Raw genomic sequence first — 20,058 nt, forward strand, 5'->3', positions numbered from 1 at the left:
ACGGCAGAAGGACCAAGGAGTGAGCTGGCTGACCCTCTGGGGGAAATGGAGCCCCCGAGGGGAATCACCCACCGCTGTAATCAGGCGGATCACAAATTATGAATCAGGTGGATCCCAGTTCCACGAGTCTGCTCGGCACCCTTCAAATGGAGACTCCCCACCCCCACCCCGGTTGATGGCAACTGGCGGGTGTCTTCTGTCCGGGCCAACAGTGACTGTCCTTCCGTGAGACAGCAATTCCACAGGGAGTGAAGGGTCTCCTTTCCCTGAGCCGTGTCACCTTCCAGATGACTCAGAATGGGTAAGGATGGCGGGTCACTCAAGGGGGAGCTGGTGAGTCACTGTCACCAGATTCCAACAGAGTCATCTGAGCTCAACAGCTCTGGCAGGACCAACTGGGTCCGGGAAGGGGGTTGGACCCACAGCTAGGGGACAGGTTAGGAATCACACGTGGATAAGGCAGAGCCGTCTCCTCAAGCCAGAAACATCAGCCTTGGAATTCACAGGAACACGCAACTTGGAAAAATCCAAAGAGGTTCTAGAACATTCTTACACCAAGACAGGCGAGGCTGTACCTACAGCTGGACAGATGGCCTGCCCCCGGTCCCTGCCTCAGGACAATGACTGGCCCACTCCTGACGCCCCACAGGACCCTCCCCACCCCCAGCCACCTTGCAGGAGCCTGTGGCAGGAAGCCTCAGTCTCGGGGGACAGCATCCGAGGGAGCAGACTTCCTGTAGAGCCAGAGCCCTGTCAGGCTGGGAAGGAGGGCATTCAGGTGACAGGCCACGCACAGGGTCCAGAGCAGGGGGGGCAGCGGGTGCTGCTGAGCACCCTCAGGGCCCAGGGTTGATGCCAAGCTCCTACGGGAGGAGCCTCCCACACCCCTGGGGGCCGGGAGCCATTACCGTCTGTCAGCCCCGTCAAGCAGGTTAGAAAACCAAGGTGACCAAGCCGCTGACCCAGGCCCGCCCGCAACGCCAGGGCAGGCCAGCGAAGCAGAAGCTGGCGCTCTTCTGGTCACAGGGGGTCCCAGGAGCCGAGTCAAGTCATGGACACACTTGGGCTGAGCTGTGCTCCTTGAAGTCAGTCTTTTCCTCAAAATCTCCAGTTCACCTCCTAAAGAACGGGTTTCCGGGCCCCAGCTGTCAACCACGGTGCAAGCCAAATCTCAGGGCCGGGGACTATGTGCCCGGCCTTGGATGGCATTCCCTACCCACCCAGAAATCCAGGAGGCACACCTCTCCAAGTCACTGCCCGCTGCTCCTCGGGTCCTCCAGGAACGTGCCACACACAAGCAGCCCTGGGGTCAATCCCCAGCACTGGCCAAAACAAAAAAAGAAAGAAAGAAAGAGAAAAGAAGAAAAGGGAGGTGCACTGGGCAGTTTCTGAGGTTTTCCCTAGCTCTACAGAAAAAGCCCATAAGAGGAAACAAACCCGTTCACAACCTGAGGTGCACGGTACTCAAGTTTCCAGCGGTCACTCTGCCCTGACCTGTGGCTTTGCAGGTGGCAGAGGTCACAAGACTGGCTGAGGGGCGCACGCTGAGCGGAAGAGGATGACAAAACACACCAGAAGCATGTGCCAGTGACAGAAGTTTCTGGAACGATTTCAGCTTCAGGAAGGGAGACCACTCACAGGTCTGGAAGGACCTCACTCAACTTCAGAACCAAAGGAAGTTTCTAGTAGCACTTTCCCAACTAGCAGCCGGAAACACCCAGCACCCGCCTGCCCGCCCTGCCGAAGCGCCTCTCCTCCAGGGGCTCCGCGCATCCTTCTCCACGCCCGCCCCACGCACGCGCACACAGCCCTGCCACCCAGGCCTGCCAGATGCTGAGTGGGAGACATATGCTGTGACTGCCACTCTGCGGGTGGTGCTCCCAGCACCAGGCGCCAACAGGCCACATCTTCCCAAGTGGAGAAAAGGCAACCTGTGGCTCACCAGGAGGGGGAGACGGGCCATGGCCAGGGGGGAGCCTCCCGGGGTCTGCCACACTCACTTCCATGGCCAAGGATCCCCACAATCCCACCAGTTCCCAAGGAAGCCAGCTCCAGGATGCTCACAGCCAAGGTGCCTTCAAGCACCTCATGCAAATGCACGTCCATCGGGGCCCGTGACACAGGCCAGGCCAGCCGGGGTCCCTTGGCAAGTTCAGATGAGCACAGTGTGTCCTTAAATGCAAAGAGAAGTGCTGAAGAGCAGGCTCAGGTGATAAACCCAGAACCTGAGGGGCTGGGAGGGGCCGGGCCAGGAGCAGTCCCCGGAACCCTCCCCTGCCTTTGCAAGGGACACCTGGGTCTCAGAGCTGGGACGCCAGCACACTCAGAGGAACCACCTGAAGCAGAGATGCCCCACAGAGAAGGCCCCGAATCCCCCCACAGCACATTTTTCCCGCCATCCTGGGAGACACATCTGCACCTCCTTCCGCCACACACTGCACCCTTGACACCCGACCGTGAGCTCTGGTTCACCTCCGACAGCTGAGCTCTCTCAAGGGCGGGCCTCGGCCCTCCTTTATAACTGTGGGGCTCTGCTCTGCCCAGCTCTGCCCTGTCCATTCCTCCCCCAAGACAGTCGCAGACCGTGGTACCCAGTTCGAGTACGGGGCCCACCCACCCAGCTGTGCAACCAGGGGTGGCTCATTTGGGGTCTATAAGGTGACGCTGGCCTCCAACAGTGCCCAGGTGATAGCATCACCACTGACTACTAACATTAGCAATACTCCATTAAAATCAACTGTGATGGAACACCTTGGGTCAATAATTAAGCTCAACCAGATCATCCTGACCTTCCAAGGACAGCCACCGACTGTCCCAAGGTGGATGCTGTCTCTAGAACGACTTTCTCTGGAAGAAACTAATGAGAGAAAGGAAGAGGTCGCCTCTGTCCTCGGGGCCCAAGGAAATCCAAGTCACACCGCCCAATGGCTCTACTCTCGGCCTCTGACTGTTGTGTCCTACCCTGGGGGCAGCACGTGCTTGCCTGGACGGCAAGTGACCACAGGCACTGTATACCAAGCACCTGCAAAGAGTCCGCTTAGGAACCCATGCGCATGCTCACTGTGGCCTCTGAAAGATCTAAATCCACGTTCTACACCAAGAGCAAGGAAAACCACAGAGGGACGGGCCAGCGGTCAAGGCGCAGGGGGTGGCCTGTGGAAGCCAGGGCCAGGTGAGGCAGCCCTGCCGGCATGCTGCTGATCTGCATCCCTGTCCCCAGGCAGAATCTGCGGTCAGCCTGGAGTAAGGTCCTCTGCAAGGGACAGAAGCTACTGCCCACCACGGACACCTGCACTCACTTGGTGATCACGTCATTGATTTAACTCTTTAAATTATTCAGCAACCAGAATGTGCTGGCCCCAGCTGTCAAGGAGACTGCCAGGTGTAACGGTGCGCTCCAGGAACCCCAGCTACTCTGGAGTCTCGGACCGGAGGATCATCTGAGCCCAGGAGCTCAAGGCCAGTCTGGGCAACACAGTGAGCTCCCCGTCTCTAAAAGGAGAAAAGAGATCCTCTCCAGTCTCGGCTGAGGCTGCTTCTGGATAACTAAGTTGTAAAGTAGCTGTGAGTAGAGTCCCGGAGAAAGTAAGCAATTGGAGCCCAAGATGGTGAGAGCCATCTGACCAGCGGCCAGGCACAGGGGCTTCTGCCACACCCGGGTTTGTCCATCCCTCCAACCTGGCACCTACTGAGAAGCCCACCGAGCACCAGCCCACGCCATGCACTGGGGTTCAGTGGGCAAAAGACACTCCTCTGTGTGCTCTCCAAGACACTGGGGATGGCCTAGAGGCAAAGACACTAGTGGACCTCACACAGTCAGCAGGTGTCCAGCTGCACAAGAGCTTTGCAAAAACAGCAATGTCCGCTGTGCTCTGGCGGGTGGGTAAACACGCCTGGACCCCTCTGGGGGACTTGGGAGCCAAGACCTGAGGACAAGAGACCAATAACTGATGGTACAAGTTCAAGCCCACGGGGACAGCCACGGGAGGGTCCCGACACCCGGGGTGAGGCGCGTCTGCAGGGAGCCCGCACTCTGCCCTGTCACAGCAACCAGAATCCCTGGTCTTCCTTCCGGGTGGCCGACCTCGAGAGCCCTGGTCACCAGGGCAGCAGGGCACAGCCACTGGGGACTGGCAGATCTGGAGCAGGAGGAAGGCACTGTGTTGCAGGAGGACGAGACCACGGGAAAACGAGGCAAGCGTCCACATGACACTGCAGTTAAAAAACAGACAACCACCTACCACCCGTGGGGTGGGCTGCAGACCAGCTCCAGGAGGAGGGACATCAGCAGAAGGGGCTGGTCCTGGCCTAGGACTATCTACACCAAGATCTGCTGACCACCAAGTCCAGGCTGATGGCCAGAAGAGATGTGAGGGGGCAGAACACAATGCTGTGCCCATGTGTGCACGTGTGGGAGGTGTGTGCAGATGTGGTGAGGTGCAGGTGCCTGACAGGTACAGTGTGCGTGGCATACGGTGGTGTGTGTTCACGTGTTGTATGCATGCACACAGGTGTGGTATTTGTGTGAAACGTGGGTGTAGCATCTGTACGGGGTGTGTGTGCAGGGTGCATGTATGGGGGGTGTGGGGTGCATGGAACTGTGTATGTGTATATGTATGGGTGTGTGTGTGCGTGCAGGGCACATGGTACTCTGTGTGTGTATATGTGGGGGGGTGTGCAGGGCACATGGTACTATGTATGTGTGTGTGGGGGGGTGCACATGTGTGCAGGATGCATGGTACTGTGTATGTGGGGGGGTGCACATGTGTGCAGGGTGCATGGTACTGTGTGTGTATGTGCACGTGTGTGCAGGGTGCATGGTACTGTGTATGTTGGATGGGTGTGTGCGTGCACGTGTGTGCAGAGTACACAGTACTGTGTACGTGGGGGTGGGGTGTTCTGAAGTAAGGATGACGAGCACTTGGGGAGCCCGGAGTGGCTGCTCCACACATCTGTCCCACAGCCTGCAGGTGGGGGAGGGGCATGTGACCCTGGGTGGTGACCCAGAGGGTGCACACAGGGACCAGCTAAGGTGACCCTGAAGAGGCGGCCACTGTGCTCAGGGTGAAGTGCAGGAGGATCCCTCCCTGCTCCCTGAGGGCGCAGAGCCGACCCCCACCACAGACAGGACTCTGTCCATGGAAACCAGGTTCACGACGCTGACCCTGCTGACCCTAGCCACACACCAGGGAGTCCCTAGGAAACATGTCACACGAGCCAACCCACGAGGGAAAAAGGACTTGAGAACACAAAGCGCAGCTAGGCTGTCGGGGGTGGGGTGGAGATGGGCTGAACCTCGAGGAAGGACCGCGTCTGTAGCAGGAGAGGACACACAACGCCCCCCGGGATGGGGGGGCAGGAGCTTCCTGTGTGCTGGGCACAGGGTGGGGACTGGCTGAGCTGCTGCAGGGAGCCGGCAGGGGCCCAGGTGGAGCAGGGCAGCAGCCCCCGAGGGCCTGGGCACGAGTCCCGAGGACTCGAGTGTCAGCAGGCCAGGTGATCAAGATGGCAACGCTCAGTCCTGTCTCCTACAGCGCGTGGCAAAGAGGTCCTGGGACGTCCCGTTCCTGCCCGTCCCGACGGCGCTGCACACGGCGGCTGGAGCACCACCCTCAAGAGCACTGGCCAGCGGCCGGCTGTAGCCGCACTCGTTGCGCTTCCTGGTGTGCCCAACAGGAACACCGGGGGTGGGGGGGTTCTTTTTCAGCCCTGTTTGCACTGACCTCTGCATTGTGCAGGCCCAGGGCCTGTGGCCGCGTGCCTGGTCCCCAAGGAATGGATGGCTGGAGCACAGTGCACACCCCAGGCCATCCCTGGGCCAGAGGGCTCTGCCGGACGGGGAGCAAAACCCGTCTGTGCTCTCCCCCGCTGTCTGGCCAGCAGGATCTTTTTTTAAGGATAGAGAGTCTTGCTCCATCCCCCAGGCTGGCCCTGAACCCCTGGGCTCAGCCTCCTGTGGCTGAGACGGCAGGTGCGGGCCACTGAGATTAGCTTCTGGACTAACCATTGTTGGCCACGCCTGCTGCCCGTGGAGGGGTCTCCCTCTCAGTGGATGTGAGGCCAAGAAAGCCCCCACCATACTTCCTGCTCCCTTCCCAGGAGCCCCCCCAAGAGGCAAACCTTACAGCCTCCCTCCTGTCCCTAAATCCCACCTCTCCTGTGCTGGCTGAGACCTCCAGTCCTCCAATCTGCCCCCACCTGTTCCCTGCACACCCCGTGGTCCAAAGGGTGCCCTGCAATGCTCTCCCTGGACCAGCGGGTGTCCACACCATGTGGACGCACTCCGGGTCAGGTCCTCCGTGACCCGTACAAGCATTGCAGTTTCAAGGACCCTGATCTAGGCAAGGCGACTCCGCACATCTGACGCTCCGCTGCCTCCCTGCCGAGCGCTGGGGTGATCCTCTGCAGGCAGGCAGGGCCGTCTCATGGAGCTGAACTGACCGCGAAAGGGGCAGGGTGCTCGTCTGCAACCCCAGCTCACAGGAGGCTGAGGCAGGAGAACTGCACCTTCCTCAAAATTAAATATGATTTTAAAAGCTGGGAAATGTACATAAGGGGCAGAGGTCTTGCCTAGCAGGTGCAAGGCCCTGGGTTCAATCTCCACCACTGCCAGACAGACGGACAGACGGAGAGAGACATACATACATATATAAATGGGAACATGGATGTAAATAAATACACAAATAGACAAAGAGTAGATAAAAACACACAGAAAGATAAGCAAAAATGTAACTAAATAAACAGAAGGACACACAGACGACACAGATACACAGACACCATGAACTCAGTGGCTTGAAACTACACAAATCTATTCTCTCTCAGTTTTGGAGGCCAGACATCTGGCCGAGGGCTGGGCTAAAATGGACCAGTCGTCTGGGTTCCCTCTGGTCTCCAGGGGAGAGTCATCTCCTTGTCCTCCCACCTTCTAGAGGCCATAGGCATCACCTGGCCCCGGGCCCCGCCTCCACCTTCAAAGCCAGGACTGGGATTTAAATACGCCAGGCCAGGATGTGCCACTTTGGCACAAGGATTATTTTCAGCTGAAGGCAGACAGCAGGCTCAGGGAGAACTCTCTGCCTTCCTCCTTTCTGCCTAAAAACCGGGCATGATTTCCTTGTATAAAGATGCCTCTCATCCCCCACCAGGAAGACTGGAGACAGCATCTTTCTCAACCATCTTCACCTACCATAAATTTCCTAGCCACCCTTCACACAATCCACCATTCCTGGGAGCCCAAACGCTCTTTCCTTTGTCTGGTTACTTCTCTGCAATTAATTACTCTTTGATAAAAGGGCATATAAACCTGAGTCAAACTACTACTTTGGATTTTCACATCTTTTCTGTGAAGCAGATACGCATAAAAATATTAACATCTGACTGCCGAATCTGTTTTTTGTTATGTTAATTCACAGACCCCCAGGAACAGAGCCTAAGAGGGTAGAGAACAGTTTTCTTCTCTCCTCTACTAGCAGTGTAGCATCTTTCCCTCTGCCCTCCTGCCTCTGTCTCCTCAGGACACGTTGGATGACATTTAGAGCCCACCTGGATTATTCAGGATAGCCTCCCCACCTCAAGGTCCCTAAGTGTACCCACAAAGTCCCTTCATCAGGTCACAGAACATATTCGCAGGCTCCAGGATGCGGGTGTCTAACGGGGAGGGGTCTGTTAGCCTCCTGCAGACCCCTGGCATAGTGTTACCAGGAACCCCTGAATCAAAGTTCTAGGGCCCTCACAGAATGTTTTTCAATACCAGGAAGTCTGCACCAGACCTGCCTCTCTGCGACCATCCTGAGACCTGGCGGCCGGGGAGAAGAGGTGGGAACAGCCAGGCAGTGGGCAGGCAATGGCCGTACCCCTCCACAGCATGTCCAGGTCCGGGGACTTCAAGGAACAAGGCTGGCTGAGAACACATGCAAATGACCCCCAGGAGCACTGGGAAATCTCAAGGAAACTCGCATTCCTCAGGAATCGGGACTCGATGGGTCATTCAGATGCAAATTCTACCCCAATTTTGGAAGGATTACAGCACCCCCCATTCACAGCCCCCATTCCTATGTAAATTCTAGCCTGGGGACAGTCCCCTCAGCAGTTCCCAGCTGCGGCCTCCAGGCTCCAAGGTTTCTGCCCCAGAGGTTCCTAGGCAGACCTGCAGTTTTGTCCCCGTCCCTGTCCCCCACCCTCCAGGACAGCACCACCCCTAGATCTGGGACTTTCACACACATGGGCCACAGAGGACATGGTGCCCAGCGCGCAGCTCCGTTCCCAGCCCGTGTGTCAGCCATGGGGCCACCCTGGGCCTGTGTGTCACAGGAAATCCTCAGGAGGAGCCACACTCAGGTCCAGCCACACTCAGGTCCTGCAGGTTCTGTCACGCCCGCCCGCCCGCCCGCCAATCCCTTGACAGCCAGGTCTGGACTAGCCTTACCAGGGTCACACCCAAGGGGGGGGCAGGCCAGGTGCCCAGGGCCACCACCCCTCCCCGGCAGGGTCCTGCCAAACTGAAAGAACAAGGAATAAACACACACCACACGGAGGGGGACAGCAGCAGCCAGCCACGCTGTGTCCATACAGATGTCCTATGTCCTGGGGGACGCTGGACGTCCCAGGGAATAGAACCAGGTGAGGCCCTGGAATCGCACCTGTCGCAGCCTCTGGGTGCTCCCAGACCAGCTGTGTGAGGAGGGACTGCTCAGCGGGTGTCCAGCTCCCCTACTGCCTTCCCAGCACCACCCCAGGCAAAGCCCCGAACATCCACTCATCCTCCAGGTCAGCTGGTCACCTGGGCTCTGACCACCTGGTGCTCAGGGAGAAGCAGACAGGCCACCTGCACAGACAGGAAGGAGCCAAGTCCCCAGTCCCCATGGCTGGCCTTACCTCTCCCCGGGTGGCTCCCTGACCCAGCACTAGCCGCTGTGTCCCTGGGCCACAGGAGGACGGGCACTCAGGACACTGGCTGGTCTGGCTGCTCTATCCTCACGCGGGGTCTCTGCCTGCCTGGGACGTCTGTCCTTACCTCAGGGTTTCAAGGGCTCTGTTGTTGTTTGGGGTACAGTCTGGGGTGGGGTGAGGGGACGTGCTGTGGACAGCCGGGGTCACTCAGACCACAACAAGGCGCCCTTCAGCAGCCGGGACAAGGCGCTGTGGTGAGTCTTCTCTGCAGGTCGTGGAACAAGCCCGTCTCCATTCTCTGCCCTGTAAATGGCAGGGCTGTTTGCGGATGTGGGCCCGATTGTTTTCCCGTGGGGGCTGAATCAGGGCGTGTGGACAGGGCCTGGCCCCAGGGCCGGGGAAGGAGGAGAAGGGCTCAGGCCTAAGGAAAAGGGGCTGTTCCGCCCAGCACCCAGGCTGTGCCTGTCAGTGACCACCAGGCGGGCAGAGGTCACGCCCAGAACCCCATCCCGAGGACCACCCAGGCCTGGCTGGGGCATCACAGAGCACTCAGGGCTGGAGGGGACATCCTAGAGGTGCAGACGTGGTCCTGTGGGGCCCTGGGCCAGTCCCTTAGCCCCTCTGAGCGCCAGGGTCCAGTCCTGGACAGTGATGACCCAGGCACCTTGGTCAAGCAGGGCTAAGGTCAAATTCAGAGGTAATGAGCTCAGAATGCTGGTCCCACAGGCGGCATGGAGGCTGCTCCAGCTGGGCAGAGTGACCACCGAAACAGGACACAGCTGCCCTGGACTGTTGGGTCCCCCATCTGCAAGAACCACAACATGGGGCATGTTGCCCAGCCACCCTGGGTGTCCACACCCCCCTCAGACATGGGACAATCATACACGTGACATCAGGGCAGGGGCAAGGCTCCCCGGGTCTCCAACCCAGCAGGCTGCTGGTCCAGCCGAGGGCCTCTGCCCCACCCAACCCCACTCCCTCCAGTGCAGCACTGGGAGCTCGCTCTGCCGCTGGGGGCCAGGCAGGGCCCTCAAGGGGAGGGCACAGGCCAGGGACACCACCAGTGTTCAGTGCAAGTGCTGACCCACGTGTGCCGCCAGCCAGCAAGGGGTGCAGGTAAGCTGCCTGTAAACCGAGCAACCACGTTTCCTGCCCAGCCCAAGGAGGGGGGCACCCAACCCGCACCCAGGTGGCTGCCCAGCACAGCAACTTGTCCTTCCACTGGAGGCCTTTGAAAAGCACCGGGGCCAGAGTGGGTAGGGCCAAGCTGCGTCAGATGCAGCAACAATGGAGAAGAGGAGGAGAACGTGCTCAGCTCTGCAGAGAAGGGCCCATGTGTGACGATCTAGAGACGTGATGGGGACCCTTCCTTCCCTCTCGGGAGCCTTTGGTGAAATGCATCCAAGTTTCAAGTGTGGGGACAAGACCCGGGCAGGGAAGGCCTGCAGGACTCTGTGCTCATCGAGCTTGATGGCATTCACTGCAGGAGCCAGGGCTGGGGACTCCAGCTAATAACAAACAGCATGGGGATCAGAAAACCGGATAAAATATTAACCCACTGCACCACCAGCAGAGAGCTGCACCCGTCCAACAGGCAATCCCAGAGCGTCTTCTTCCGTCACTCACCAAAGACAGTTTCTAGCTTCAGAGCGATCTCGAGGCATACCCCCAGGTATTCTTGACCAGAATTGAAGATAATTCATGTCCTTTAAGAGCTTCTGAAAACTCCACAATACGCCACACAACGTCAAGGCACGTTGACAGACATGTCATCTGGCGTAAAGAACAAGATTTCCCTGAATCCTCTGTAATGTGAATCTAGAGGCTGAGATTAGAGACCACTCGACCCTGTAAATTACCCAGGAGGACAATGAGCCCGGATGGCAGTTTTCTTAAAGCATCTGTAATATTAAGAGAAACACCATTACCTAGGACAAGGCGTGGGTGATTCAGAGACGCCACATGAAACAAATATGAAGGTCTTTAATCAGCCAAAGGAAGCTGCTGGTTTCAAACATCAGTCCACACGTCCACATAAATAAGACGGTGCAAAACTGGATTCCGTTGTCTAAGCCTGGATCTAGAGATCCCGGCTAACCTACACCCCAGGTCAATTTGATTCACGGTAAACAGCAAAAGTCTTTTTTTTTTTTTTTTTGCAGTGATGAGGACTGAACCCTGGGCCCTGAGCCTCCAAGCGTTCTACCACTGAGCTGCACCCCCAGAACACAAGTGTCTATTTTTAAAAGCCAATTGACAGGCAGTCTACGTTTTCTTTACAAAAAGAAAAAATTATTAGTGATGAATTCACTGCCCCAGCATTGGCCAAATTGACCCACAACCAGGCCCACCAGATTTCCGTTTCCATCTTGAGCATCCGTGCCCCTCAGGTGGCCGGAGAGCACCCTGGGGAATAATTCTGCATGGGCACATGGCCCCTCGGTCACTCTCTTCAGGGCTGTGTGGTGGACATCCAGAAGGACCAGGCCACGGGGCCCAGGCTGCCTGGCAGGTCATGTCCAGACGGTACATCAGGATGCCCCAGACCATGAGAAGGAGCAGGAGGCGAAGGGGACGCATGCCACCACCTTGCAGCTCCTTGGGATTCTGGGGTCCCGAGCTCTCGGCCTCCATCTGCCCCACGTGGGGGCTCAGCTCGGTCTCCTCCCTTCAGCCCCAACACCCAGGCGACTGCTCACTTCCAGCTTGGCTCCCTGGGCCCTGGCCTCAGGGGGAGGCAGGAGGGGAGGCCAGGCCTGTGGACAGGGTGCTGGAGGCTGAGGGACCATCACGTGCAGGAAACACCTGGGATAACTCTGACAGCCGCTCGCAGCCGTCCTCCCACAACTCTGTCTAAACACTGGTCCTCCCAGCAGGCGGGGAGGCCTGTTCTTCACACCCGCATCCTACGCGGCGCTTGGGTGAGTGGACGACACCCAGCCCGGCTGCAAGCTCAGCGTGTTACCGGCCTCCTCCTGCCAGGGCACCCAGGGCGCGATGGCTGTCTCCTTCCTTTCCCCACTGGCCAGGCCTGGGTCACGATGCTCCCCTGGTCAGCCGCCAGACAATGGGGGTGGGCTCAGCACGAGGGGCCCCCCTGCCTGGTCTCTCCAAGCTGGTGAGCAGGCCTCCAAGAGTTCTCTGTTAGAGGCACACGGCTCTGCAAAGGTGGCGTGCTTAAGTCACGGGAGCAGGTGAAGAATGACGAGAAAGTCAGAGGGTGGCAAAATCTCTCAGGAGAGAGACGCTCAGCGGCAGGAAGGGCAGGAAGGGTGGGGTGAGGTGAAACCGGTAAACCGCGCACCTCACCAGGGTCCCGCCTCGCCCGCTGGTCAAGGAGGGCTCGGGAAAGACAGGCGCTGTCACTTCCGCAGGCCCCACCAGCTGCCACAGTGAGTCCCAACCTCCATGAGCGGTCCTGGTGCATGCACAGGAAGAGAGGGGGACAAGCCACCATGGCTTCCAGCCCTGGGGAAGGTCAGCACTAGAGGGTGCCCCACAGGGTCATGGCCTCCTCCCTCCCTTCTTCCCCTTTCTGGAGAGAAAATGCAAGACCCCAGGCCGATGCCCACTGTCACTCAGGCCCCGGGCAGGCACGGGCAGCATCAACCGCAAATCTGCACCACTGCCTGGACCGGCCAAGCACAAGCCCTCAGCACACAGACTATGACAAGTCACTGCCCCTCTGGGGACTGGAGTCACAGGTGATGCCCTCAAGGGCCATGCTCCACGGTAGGGGGCATCCCTACAGCTGCCCGCGTGGCCTCTGCAGGGCCCAGGACTCAGTGCCCAGGAGGAGGCTGGTTCCTCTTCCCAGGATGCACCTCACAGCCCACTCAGCCCGACCTGCAGGGCTCTGCCTGGCCCCTCAGGCCCCACGGGGACTTCCACACTGCATCAGGAACATGACCACCCACCCAGGGCAGAGCCCAGGACAGGGCGAACCCGCAGTCCACAGCTGTGTAGCAACCTGAGCCAAAGACCTCAATGGGAACCTCCTGGTGCTAGGGGACCCACTTCCCGCCCCCTTCCTGTGGGGCCTGGCCACTCTGTCCACCTTCCCAGCAGGCCTGGGTGCCAGTCTACCTTCTTGCTGACCAGGAGCAGGTGTCTCACCGTCCAGTTGTTCCGTGGAACTGCCAGGTGCTGAGGAGGACGGGTCCTCCCTGCATAGTGCAGCCTGAACCCCACCCGCCTATGACCGCCACCTGCGAAGCAGGCTGGGCCGGCAGCCACTGCTGACGGGGACCCTGCCCAGGGCGGGCAAGTAGCCAGACGGGCCCGGCTCTGAGTGCCTCGGCCAGCCCCGCCCCACCCTGGAGCGGGTGCTGAGCCTGGCTTCCTGGCCTGCCGGTTGCTGGTCCTGTATGGGATCAGGTACCCGAAACTCTCCACACCTCCTCCTGCAGCTCGGGCAGGACCAGGGTCACAGGCGGGCAAAGGCAGGCCCTGACCCCACTGTGCTCCCAGCATTGGGGTGACCCGCCCAGCTTGGGTGACACCAGGGGCACCAGCCAACAGAGGGCCCCAGCAGTGCCCAGTGTCCTGCTCTGAAGGAGGCTGGAGCCAGGCAGCCAAACGTCAGGTCCTCACGCCCGTGACACAGTGACCCACATACCCACCACCTGGACATACCCCATGCTCACACCCCGGCCAAGGGCAATGGTGCACACTCGGCCCCACACAGGTGCCCGCCCACCTGGTGGGGTCTCAGATCACCACACCCAGGACCTCCGAGCCACAGGCAGGTCCCCAACACGAGCCTTACCTTTTCCCCACCTCCCCTGACAGACTCGCTCTCCACGAGGTGCCAGATGGCCTCGGACACTGCCATTTCCCCTGCTGAATGACCTCACAGAAGTTCCCCCCATGCCACGTGTGATTCTGCATGCCACGTGGTGTCTGTCTTCCCCTTTCACCTGGTCCCTTCCCGGCATCCACAGCCCCCCGAGTGGCTGCCCCTCATCCTCCTCTGCCCAGGTACAGTGGGAGGCAGGCGACATCCTCCACGTACGCTTAGGCCCCCTCCTCTGATGGTCACCTCATTGTGCCTGAATCCCAGCCGCTTTGTCTGCAGCTGCAGCAGATGCTACCGACGTGGCTCAGGCCCACGGGAAGGCAGGCGGGCCAGTGGGGAGGGGTGGAGGCTCCCGGACAGAGGCCAGCTCACAGCAGGGTAACAGACCACACAGCTGAAGTTCACTTCAGGGACCAGGGATGGGAGAGTGACTCCTGGTGCCAGCGCCCTGGAAGGAAGGAGGGCTGGACTCCCTCTCCTGCAAACACGGTGGGGAGGTGGGGGTGCACTGAAGAATGAACCAAGGACCTCGGCACCCTAGGAAGCGCTCACCCCTGAGCCACATCCCCAGCCCTCCATTTAAATGCATTTTATGCAGAACATTCTAACTCAGAATTCCATTCAAACACACAGAAGGACAAAACTCTGTGCCAGAAAATCAAGGGGGCAGCCCGAGCGGTCTGAACCCACACTGGGCCCTACCAGCCTTCAGAGGAAAGGAGGACGCTTGGGCCAGTGCAAAGAGCTCATCCAGATGGCCAGAGAGGCACTAAGGAAACTAACCAGCAGACAGTAGAACCGGGCAGAGGCCGGTGACCACGACACACACGCGCGGCCCTGCAGACGGGAAGAGAGGAAACGGCTCAAAGAACGCCGGAGGAGACTCACAGAAGGACCTGGACGGCGGGAGCACACAGAGCACAGACACACACTCACCAGGACTCGGAGACGGAGCACTGCCACGAAGCTGTCCCCCTGCCCTGCTGACAGATGCATCAAAAAAAAAACCAAAAAACACCTGGAAGAGGGCCCCCCACGTCCTGTTTCGGAAACTAATCTGGGGAGATCTATCAAAGAGCCACACACCCAGTGACCCAGTGACGCCACACCCTGAAGTCCAAGTCACCGAATGACAGCTCTGACACTGCGCCCGGGTATTTAGGGAAGTGCTGTTTACGCTGAGGGCATTGTCTTCCTGTGGCGGCTCTCACCCAGCACCACTAACTGGTGGCTTCCAAACAAGAGAATGTATGCTCTGCCCTGCTGCAGGCCAGAGGTCTGAGATCAGTTTCCCTGGACCCAAGTCAAGGCCCTGGAGACTCCCTTCCGCCTCTCCTGGCCCTAGTGGCTTTAGGCTTTCCCTGGTTGGTCGGGCTTCTCCAAGACACAGAACTGAGAGATGTATCATGGGGACCCGCTCATGTGATCCCGGAGAGCGGCGGTCCCCCGAGACCTGCTGTCCGCGGGCTGGGGGTTCAGGGCAGGAGCAGGGGGCTCTGCCCTGACTCTCCTCATCCTGTTCAGGCCCTGGATGGACAGGGACAGGCCCACCCACACCAGGAAGGCACCTGCTTCCTCTGCACTGACTGACATGCCCACCCCATCCAGAAACACCTCCCGGACACACCCAGAGCCACCTCGGACCAGGTGCCTGGGCTCCCCAAGGCAAGGTGACACCGTCACGGCCCATCCCTCCAGTGTCCCCTCCGCTTCACACAGCCTTCTCTCTCCCGCGTCTTAGCGCCCCCTGCTCCCCTCCTCCAGGGACTGCGTGGGTGGCCCAGCAGGTGACCTCTAACCAACCTCTGCAAAGGCCCCGCTTCTATGAGGCCTCACTCACAGGCTCCCGGGATTAGAACCCGGTACCTTTGGGGGTCCTGACTCCATCAACTACAAGGGGTAAAGACAAAAACAAAACCTGAAGCTGAGTGTCTCTGGGGGGGGGGGCCGAGGCTGTGTCCCTGCCAAGGTTGTGACCCCACCTCAGCCACGGCAGCCTAAGAAAACAGGACGCTTTTTCCTGTCTCTATAACGGGCACATCAAGGTCCCGCTCCTCTCACCCCCTTCCCAGACCTCCTGCTGCCCCCCATTCCATACCACATACAGTCCCAATGTGGCTGTAGGTGGCCTCCTTGTCCACGCTCCCTATCCTGTGTCCAACTCAGCTGGGGGTGTCCCGGGGATCAGCACTGTGCCCCAAGACTGCAGGAGACTAGACAGGTGTGGCCCACACGCCTGCAGCCCCTCCTCTCCCCATCTATTGACCTCACCTCCCCCCTCCCCACCCATCACCCCCACAGCCTGGCGGCCACTCTGAACCAATCCCCAGTCCCTCTCCACCTCTGCTCACCTGCATCGCTGCCTGTGACAGAGGCCCTCGGGGGCCACTCCCTCCTGGCGTCCCCCACAGGCCGGCATGGGTGCAGGAGCAGGTTCTAGCCTGTCTCCACCTGATGGACAGGTGACGGAGGACATTCCCAGTCAGGTCAGGGAGAACTCCGTGTTCTGGCACCAGCTAGGACCCAGCCCCCAGGCCAGCCCTGGGCCACCTCCCCAGCTTCCTCCCCATGAATAAGCATCTCGGGCTCCAGTGTCCCGGAATCACCGAGCCTGACGCTCAGACTCCTCCTCAAGAGCCAGGCAGAAGCCTAAGCAGAGCCCCAACCTTCCCGACTCCTCAGATCACAGGGTACCCCAGCCCCCAGAACCCACTCCAGGCCACCCAACCTACAGCAAGTCCTCAGATCCACCTCCAACACACCCCAAGGGCCACCTCCACTGACACAATGTGGCCGCCCGCAAAGCATCCTACCTGGTGCCTGGAACCTCCCCAGCAGCCTGTGGCCCACCCCCCGTGTCAGCATCCCTGAGCACCAAGTCCACGTCCAAGCGTCTCTGCTTACCCACGCCCTCCCTGCGTCCATCCGGGCCCAGACACCCCCACACACACCCTGAACACCACGGGTGAACCCCACCTGCCTCGGCGCCTTGAGTCTCCTGTTTCCTGTGCGAGGAATGCCCTCCCCCACCACCAGCACCAGCTGATGTCCCCTCTAAGCAAGGCCCCGGTTGCCCTTCCACTCACGTGGGACCTCGTGATCCTGCTGGGGTCGGTCTTCACCTGGGGTTTCGTGTTGGCTGCTCCGTAGAGGCTCTACTGCCCCAGCATAATGGGCCACAGAGGCCCTGTCCCTCCCCAGGTGACGGGTGCTGTGGATAGCAACAGGTGGGCAGGACCAGCCCGCTGAATGGGCAGCCCTGGGGGCTGCACGGTGCCTCAGCTCCAGCGAGCCGCCGTCCGCACCCTGCGGAAATGCGGGCATGGGTCCCCGAGTCCCGCTCACATGGGGCAGAACGTGCCAGAGGGCTGCTCCATGAAAGGCTGGCTTCACAGGCCCCACTCATGGGCATGACAGCATGGCCACATGTCCACCCTTCGCAAAGAAAAATGGGTCCTTTGTGGGCTATTAATAGCCCGGCCAGATGTGGATGCCCGAGGGCCTTCCCAGTGGGTGCCCCACAGCTGTGCAGGCAGCAGCCCCTCCACCCACACCCCAAAGGCTGCCAGAGGCAGTGCACGTGGTGGTGGGGGGGCTACATGGTGGCCCTTCTCCCCCAGGGCACAGGATGGGCGCATCACCACCACCGCACGCAGAGGGTGGGCAACCGACGCGCTCAGGACGCGGCAAAGTGGAAAATCAGCTGCAAGCGAATGCGTGGTAGGTTTCCTTACCCACAGAAAACAAGGGGACAGAGGCCTGGACAATGAGGGGGTGGGTGAGCTCACCAAGAGCTGGGCAGAGCTGGGTGCACTCTCCACCAGGAGAGTGGAGAATTGCTTTTCTCTGGGAAGACCCAGCAGGCTGGGCTGCAGAAATGCAAGAGGGGGTGAGGCAGGTTTAAGGCATCCAGAACATTCTAGATCAACACTGTCCTACACACCAGGCGAGTACTGCGTCCTGCTGCAGGTGTTCCTAGAAGTCACATTATCATGCATGAGCAGGTGATGTTCATCTCAGTGATACAGCTCGCTTGGCCTGACGCACAGGCAAAATGCGATCCTTGCACATGTAATTAACAGTTACGAAGAAGGTACCTCGGTCCTTCCTGCATGCTAAGTCTTCACGGCGTGCTGTGGATTTGACACCGAGGCACCTCCCGGCTCTTGACCACAGCCACGCTCCCAGCACGCCGTGCCAGGTGCGGAGGCCGCTCCAGGGCCATATCGAAAGCGTGAAGAAGCAGTAAGGGCCGCACACAGCTGCCGAGGTGAGGAACTGGCGCAGACCTAAGCGAGCTGAGGGTACGGAACCTTCTGATCACTAGAGATGGGCCAGCAGCTTGTGGCCCAGGGCAGAGTCCTGGATCAGGGCTGGTCTGGTGCTAATTCTCCACGTGGCCTGTCAGGTTAGAGCCACGGTGTCCACTGTCTCACTGCGTCCCAACACCTGCTGTACCTGATCACCCCGTGTGACTTAAAGACAATACGTGCGCTGATACCACACAGATCCACACCAAGGACAAGGCTGCTTACAAGGACCCTTGACATCAGTGAACCCATGAGCCTTCAGATCAGCACCCACAGGACCCTGGGTGCCCGTGGGGGAGGGCCCTCGGCATTTTTCCAGGTGACAGCCTCCTGGGGCCGCCGTCGGAGGACCAGAGAGACCCTCCCAGACCTTCTGAAACAGGTAGAAGTAATTACCTCCCATTTCAGTGTCATTTAATTAAACCTGCAAGTGTCCTACTCTGGCTTCTGAGTATTTTAGTCACTTGCTAAAAATAAAGCACCTCCCCTGAGGAGCAGGGGGCCCCATGGCGCTGCAGGTGACACAGCCTCGGGGCTGGGGCACACCCAACCTCAGGGCAGCACTGGGGCACACATGTGGTGTGCTGGGGAGATCTCAGGGTTGTTTTCAACTAGTGTCAGGAAGGGGAAAGAGAAACCTAAATTTCAGGCGGCATCGAAACACCACCACTCAAAAGCAACTCCCTTCTGCACCCAACTTCTCCTGATGAGCACATTCAAGTCCCAGAGTCTGGGTCCAAGCCTTTACCCTGCCCCTCTCACTGCCCCAAGATGTCCCAGTGAAGCCTGTCCTCCACCCTGAGGCCCTCTGCCACGTGCTTGCATCCCAGCACCCTAGCACCCCCGGCACCCCAGGACGACTGGGCCACTGCTGTCACTGTGTGGTCACACCAGCTCCCTGAAGAGGCCACCCTTCCATTCTTGGCTGAATTTCTAGACGGTCCCATGGGAGCAATGGGAAGGACAATGGCTGCTTTGTCCCCAAGCCAAGGACTCCCCAAATGCAAAGCCGTCTGTATGGACCACTTCACGTTGGAAACAGATCCCTGAAAAGAGTTATTTTTGCTTCCACTTCACTGCAAGTTCTAGAATATGTGTCTTCATCTTCTGGAGTATTTCCTTTGAAAATGGCCTTTGACATGCAGATCATCGTCATGCACGGGGTCGATTCCCAGACTCCCAGTGGAGGCCTGCAACCGTGGGCAGCACGGAGCCCCACACCCTCTGGGCTTTTTCCTGTACGTGCATAACTATAAAGGTATACATCAGGCACAGTAAGACATTAACAGCAATAATCAATAAAAAAAAAAACAGAACAATCACAACAGCATGATGTAATAAGTCATGTGAACACGGTCTCTCTCTTCTCTCTCCTGAAAAACATCTCACTGTACTGTACCCACCCTCTGGCTGACCACGGGCAACTGAAACTGCAAGGTGAGATCACAGGTAAGAGGGCACTGCTAGAGCCAGGCGGATCTCTAAGCACAGACAAGGACCAGGAACGTGAGACCCTAGTGGAGGGGAGGACAGGGCCTTGCAGACGCTCAGCTAGCACAACTGGGCTTCCCAGACAGGATGCTAGGACTTGAACATCCCGCTCGTTACTGGGGAGTCACATCTGGAAACTCCTTTGAACACAGACGTGACGGCATGAACCTTTCCTCCCAGCCTCGGGAGCAGCCCCGCATGGCAGAGGCCTGAGTGGCCGGTCTCCTCACAGCAGCTGTTTCCACAAACGAGGAGATGGGAGCGTTTGGCCCCGACCATGTCGGGCGGAGAGGCTCCCTCTCCCTGGACCCCTCTTCTCTTCTGCTCCATCCCAGCAAGTGGACAAGCCAGAAACGTGACAGCCCCCCAGGTGGCCCCCGCAGCAGGAAGCACTGCATTTCTGGGCCTGCCACAGATGCCCACTGACAGCTTCGACTCCACTGTGAGCTAAAGGCCACCGAGGTGACTGCAGGCGTGAGGCTGAGAACAGAGCCCAGGGCTCCTCCCAGGCGGTGGCCCCTCGTGGTGACAATGTGGGTTAGCTTACACCCTGGTACTGGAAGCCACCCT

The 20,058-nt window shown here is 59.1% G+C and overlaps 1 protein-coding gene across 16 annotated transcripts in view; it reads right to left on the reverse strand.

Moving 5' to 3' along the window:
• The window catches only part of Sema4d (semaphorin 4D), a 114,089-nt gene that overhangs the window by 60,416 nt on the left and 33,615 nt on the right, over nucleotides 1-20,058 (reverse strand). For 3 of the 16 annotated variants that reach the window (XM_027955410.3, XM_027955411.3, XM_027955402.3), the window contains exon 1: nucleotides 14,624-14,796. The exons of 11 other annotated variants lie outside the window; for them this stretch is intronic. The gene's annotated coding sequence lies outside the window, so the exon portion shown is untranslated. Of the gene's footprint in view, nucleotides 1-10,515; nucleotides 10,646-14,623; nucleotides 14,797-20,058 lie in introns of those variants that run through there. 2 more of the 16 variants (XM_027955409.2, XM_027955403.3) reach the window with 1 other exon arrangement.

Source organism: Marmota flaviventris, chromosome 16, assembly GCF_047511675.1.
Source record: "Marmota flaviventris isolate mMarFla1 chromosome 16, mMarFla1.hap1, whole genome shotgun sequence".
Classification (NCBI taxonomy): Eukaryota; Metazoa; Chordata; class Mammalia; order Rodentia; family Sciuridae; genus Marmota; species Marmota flaviventris.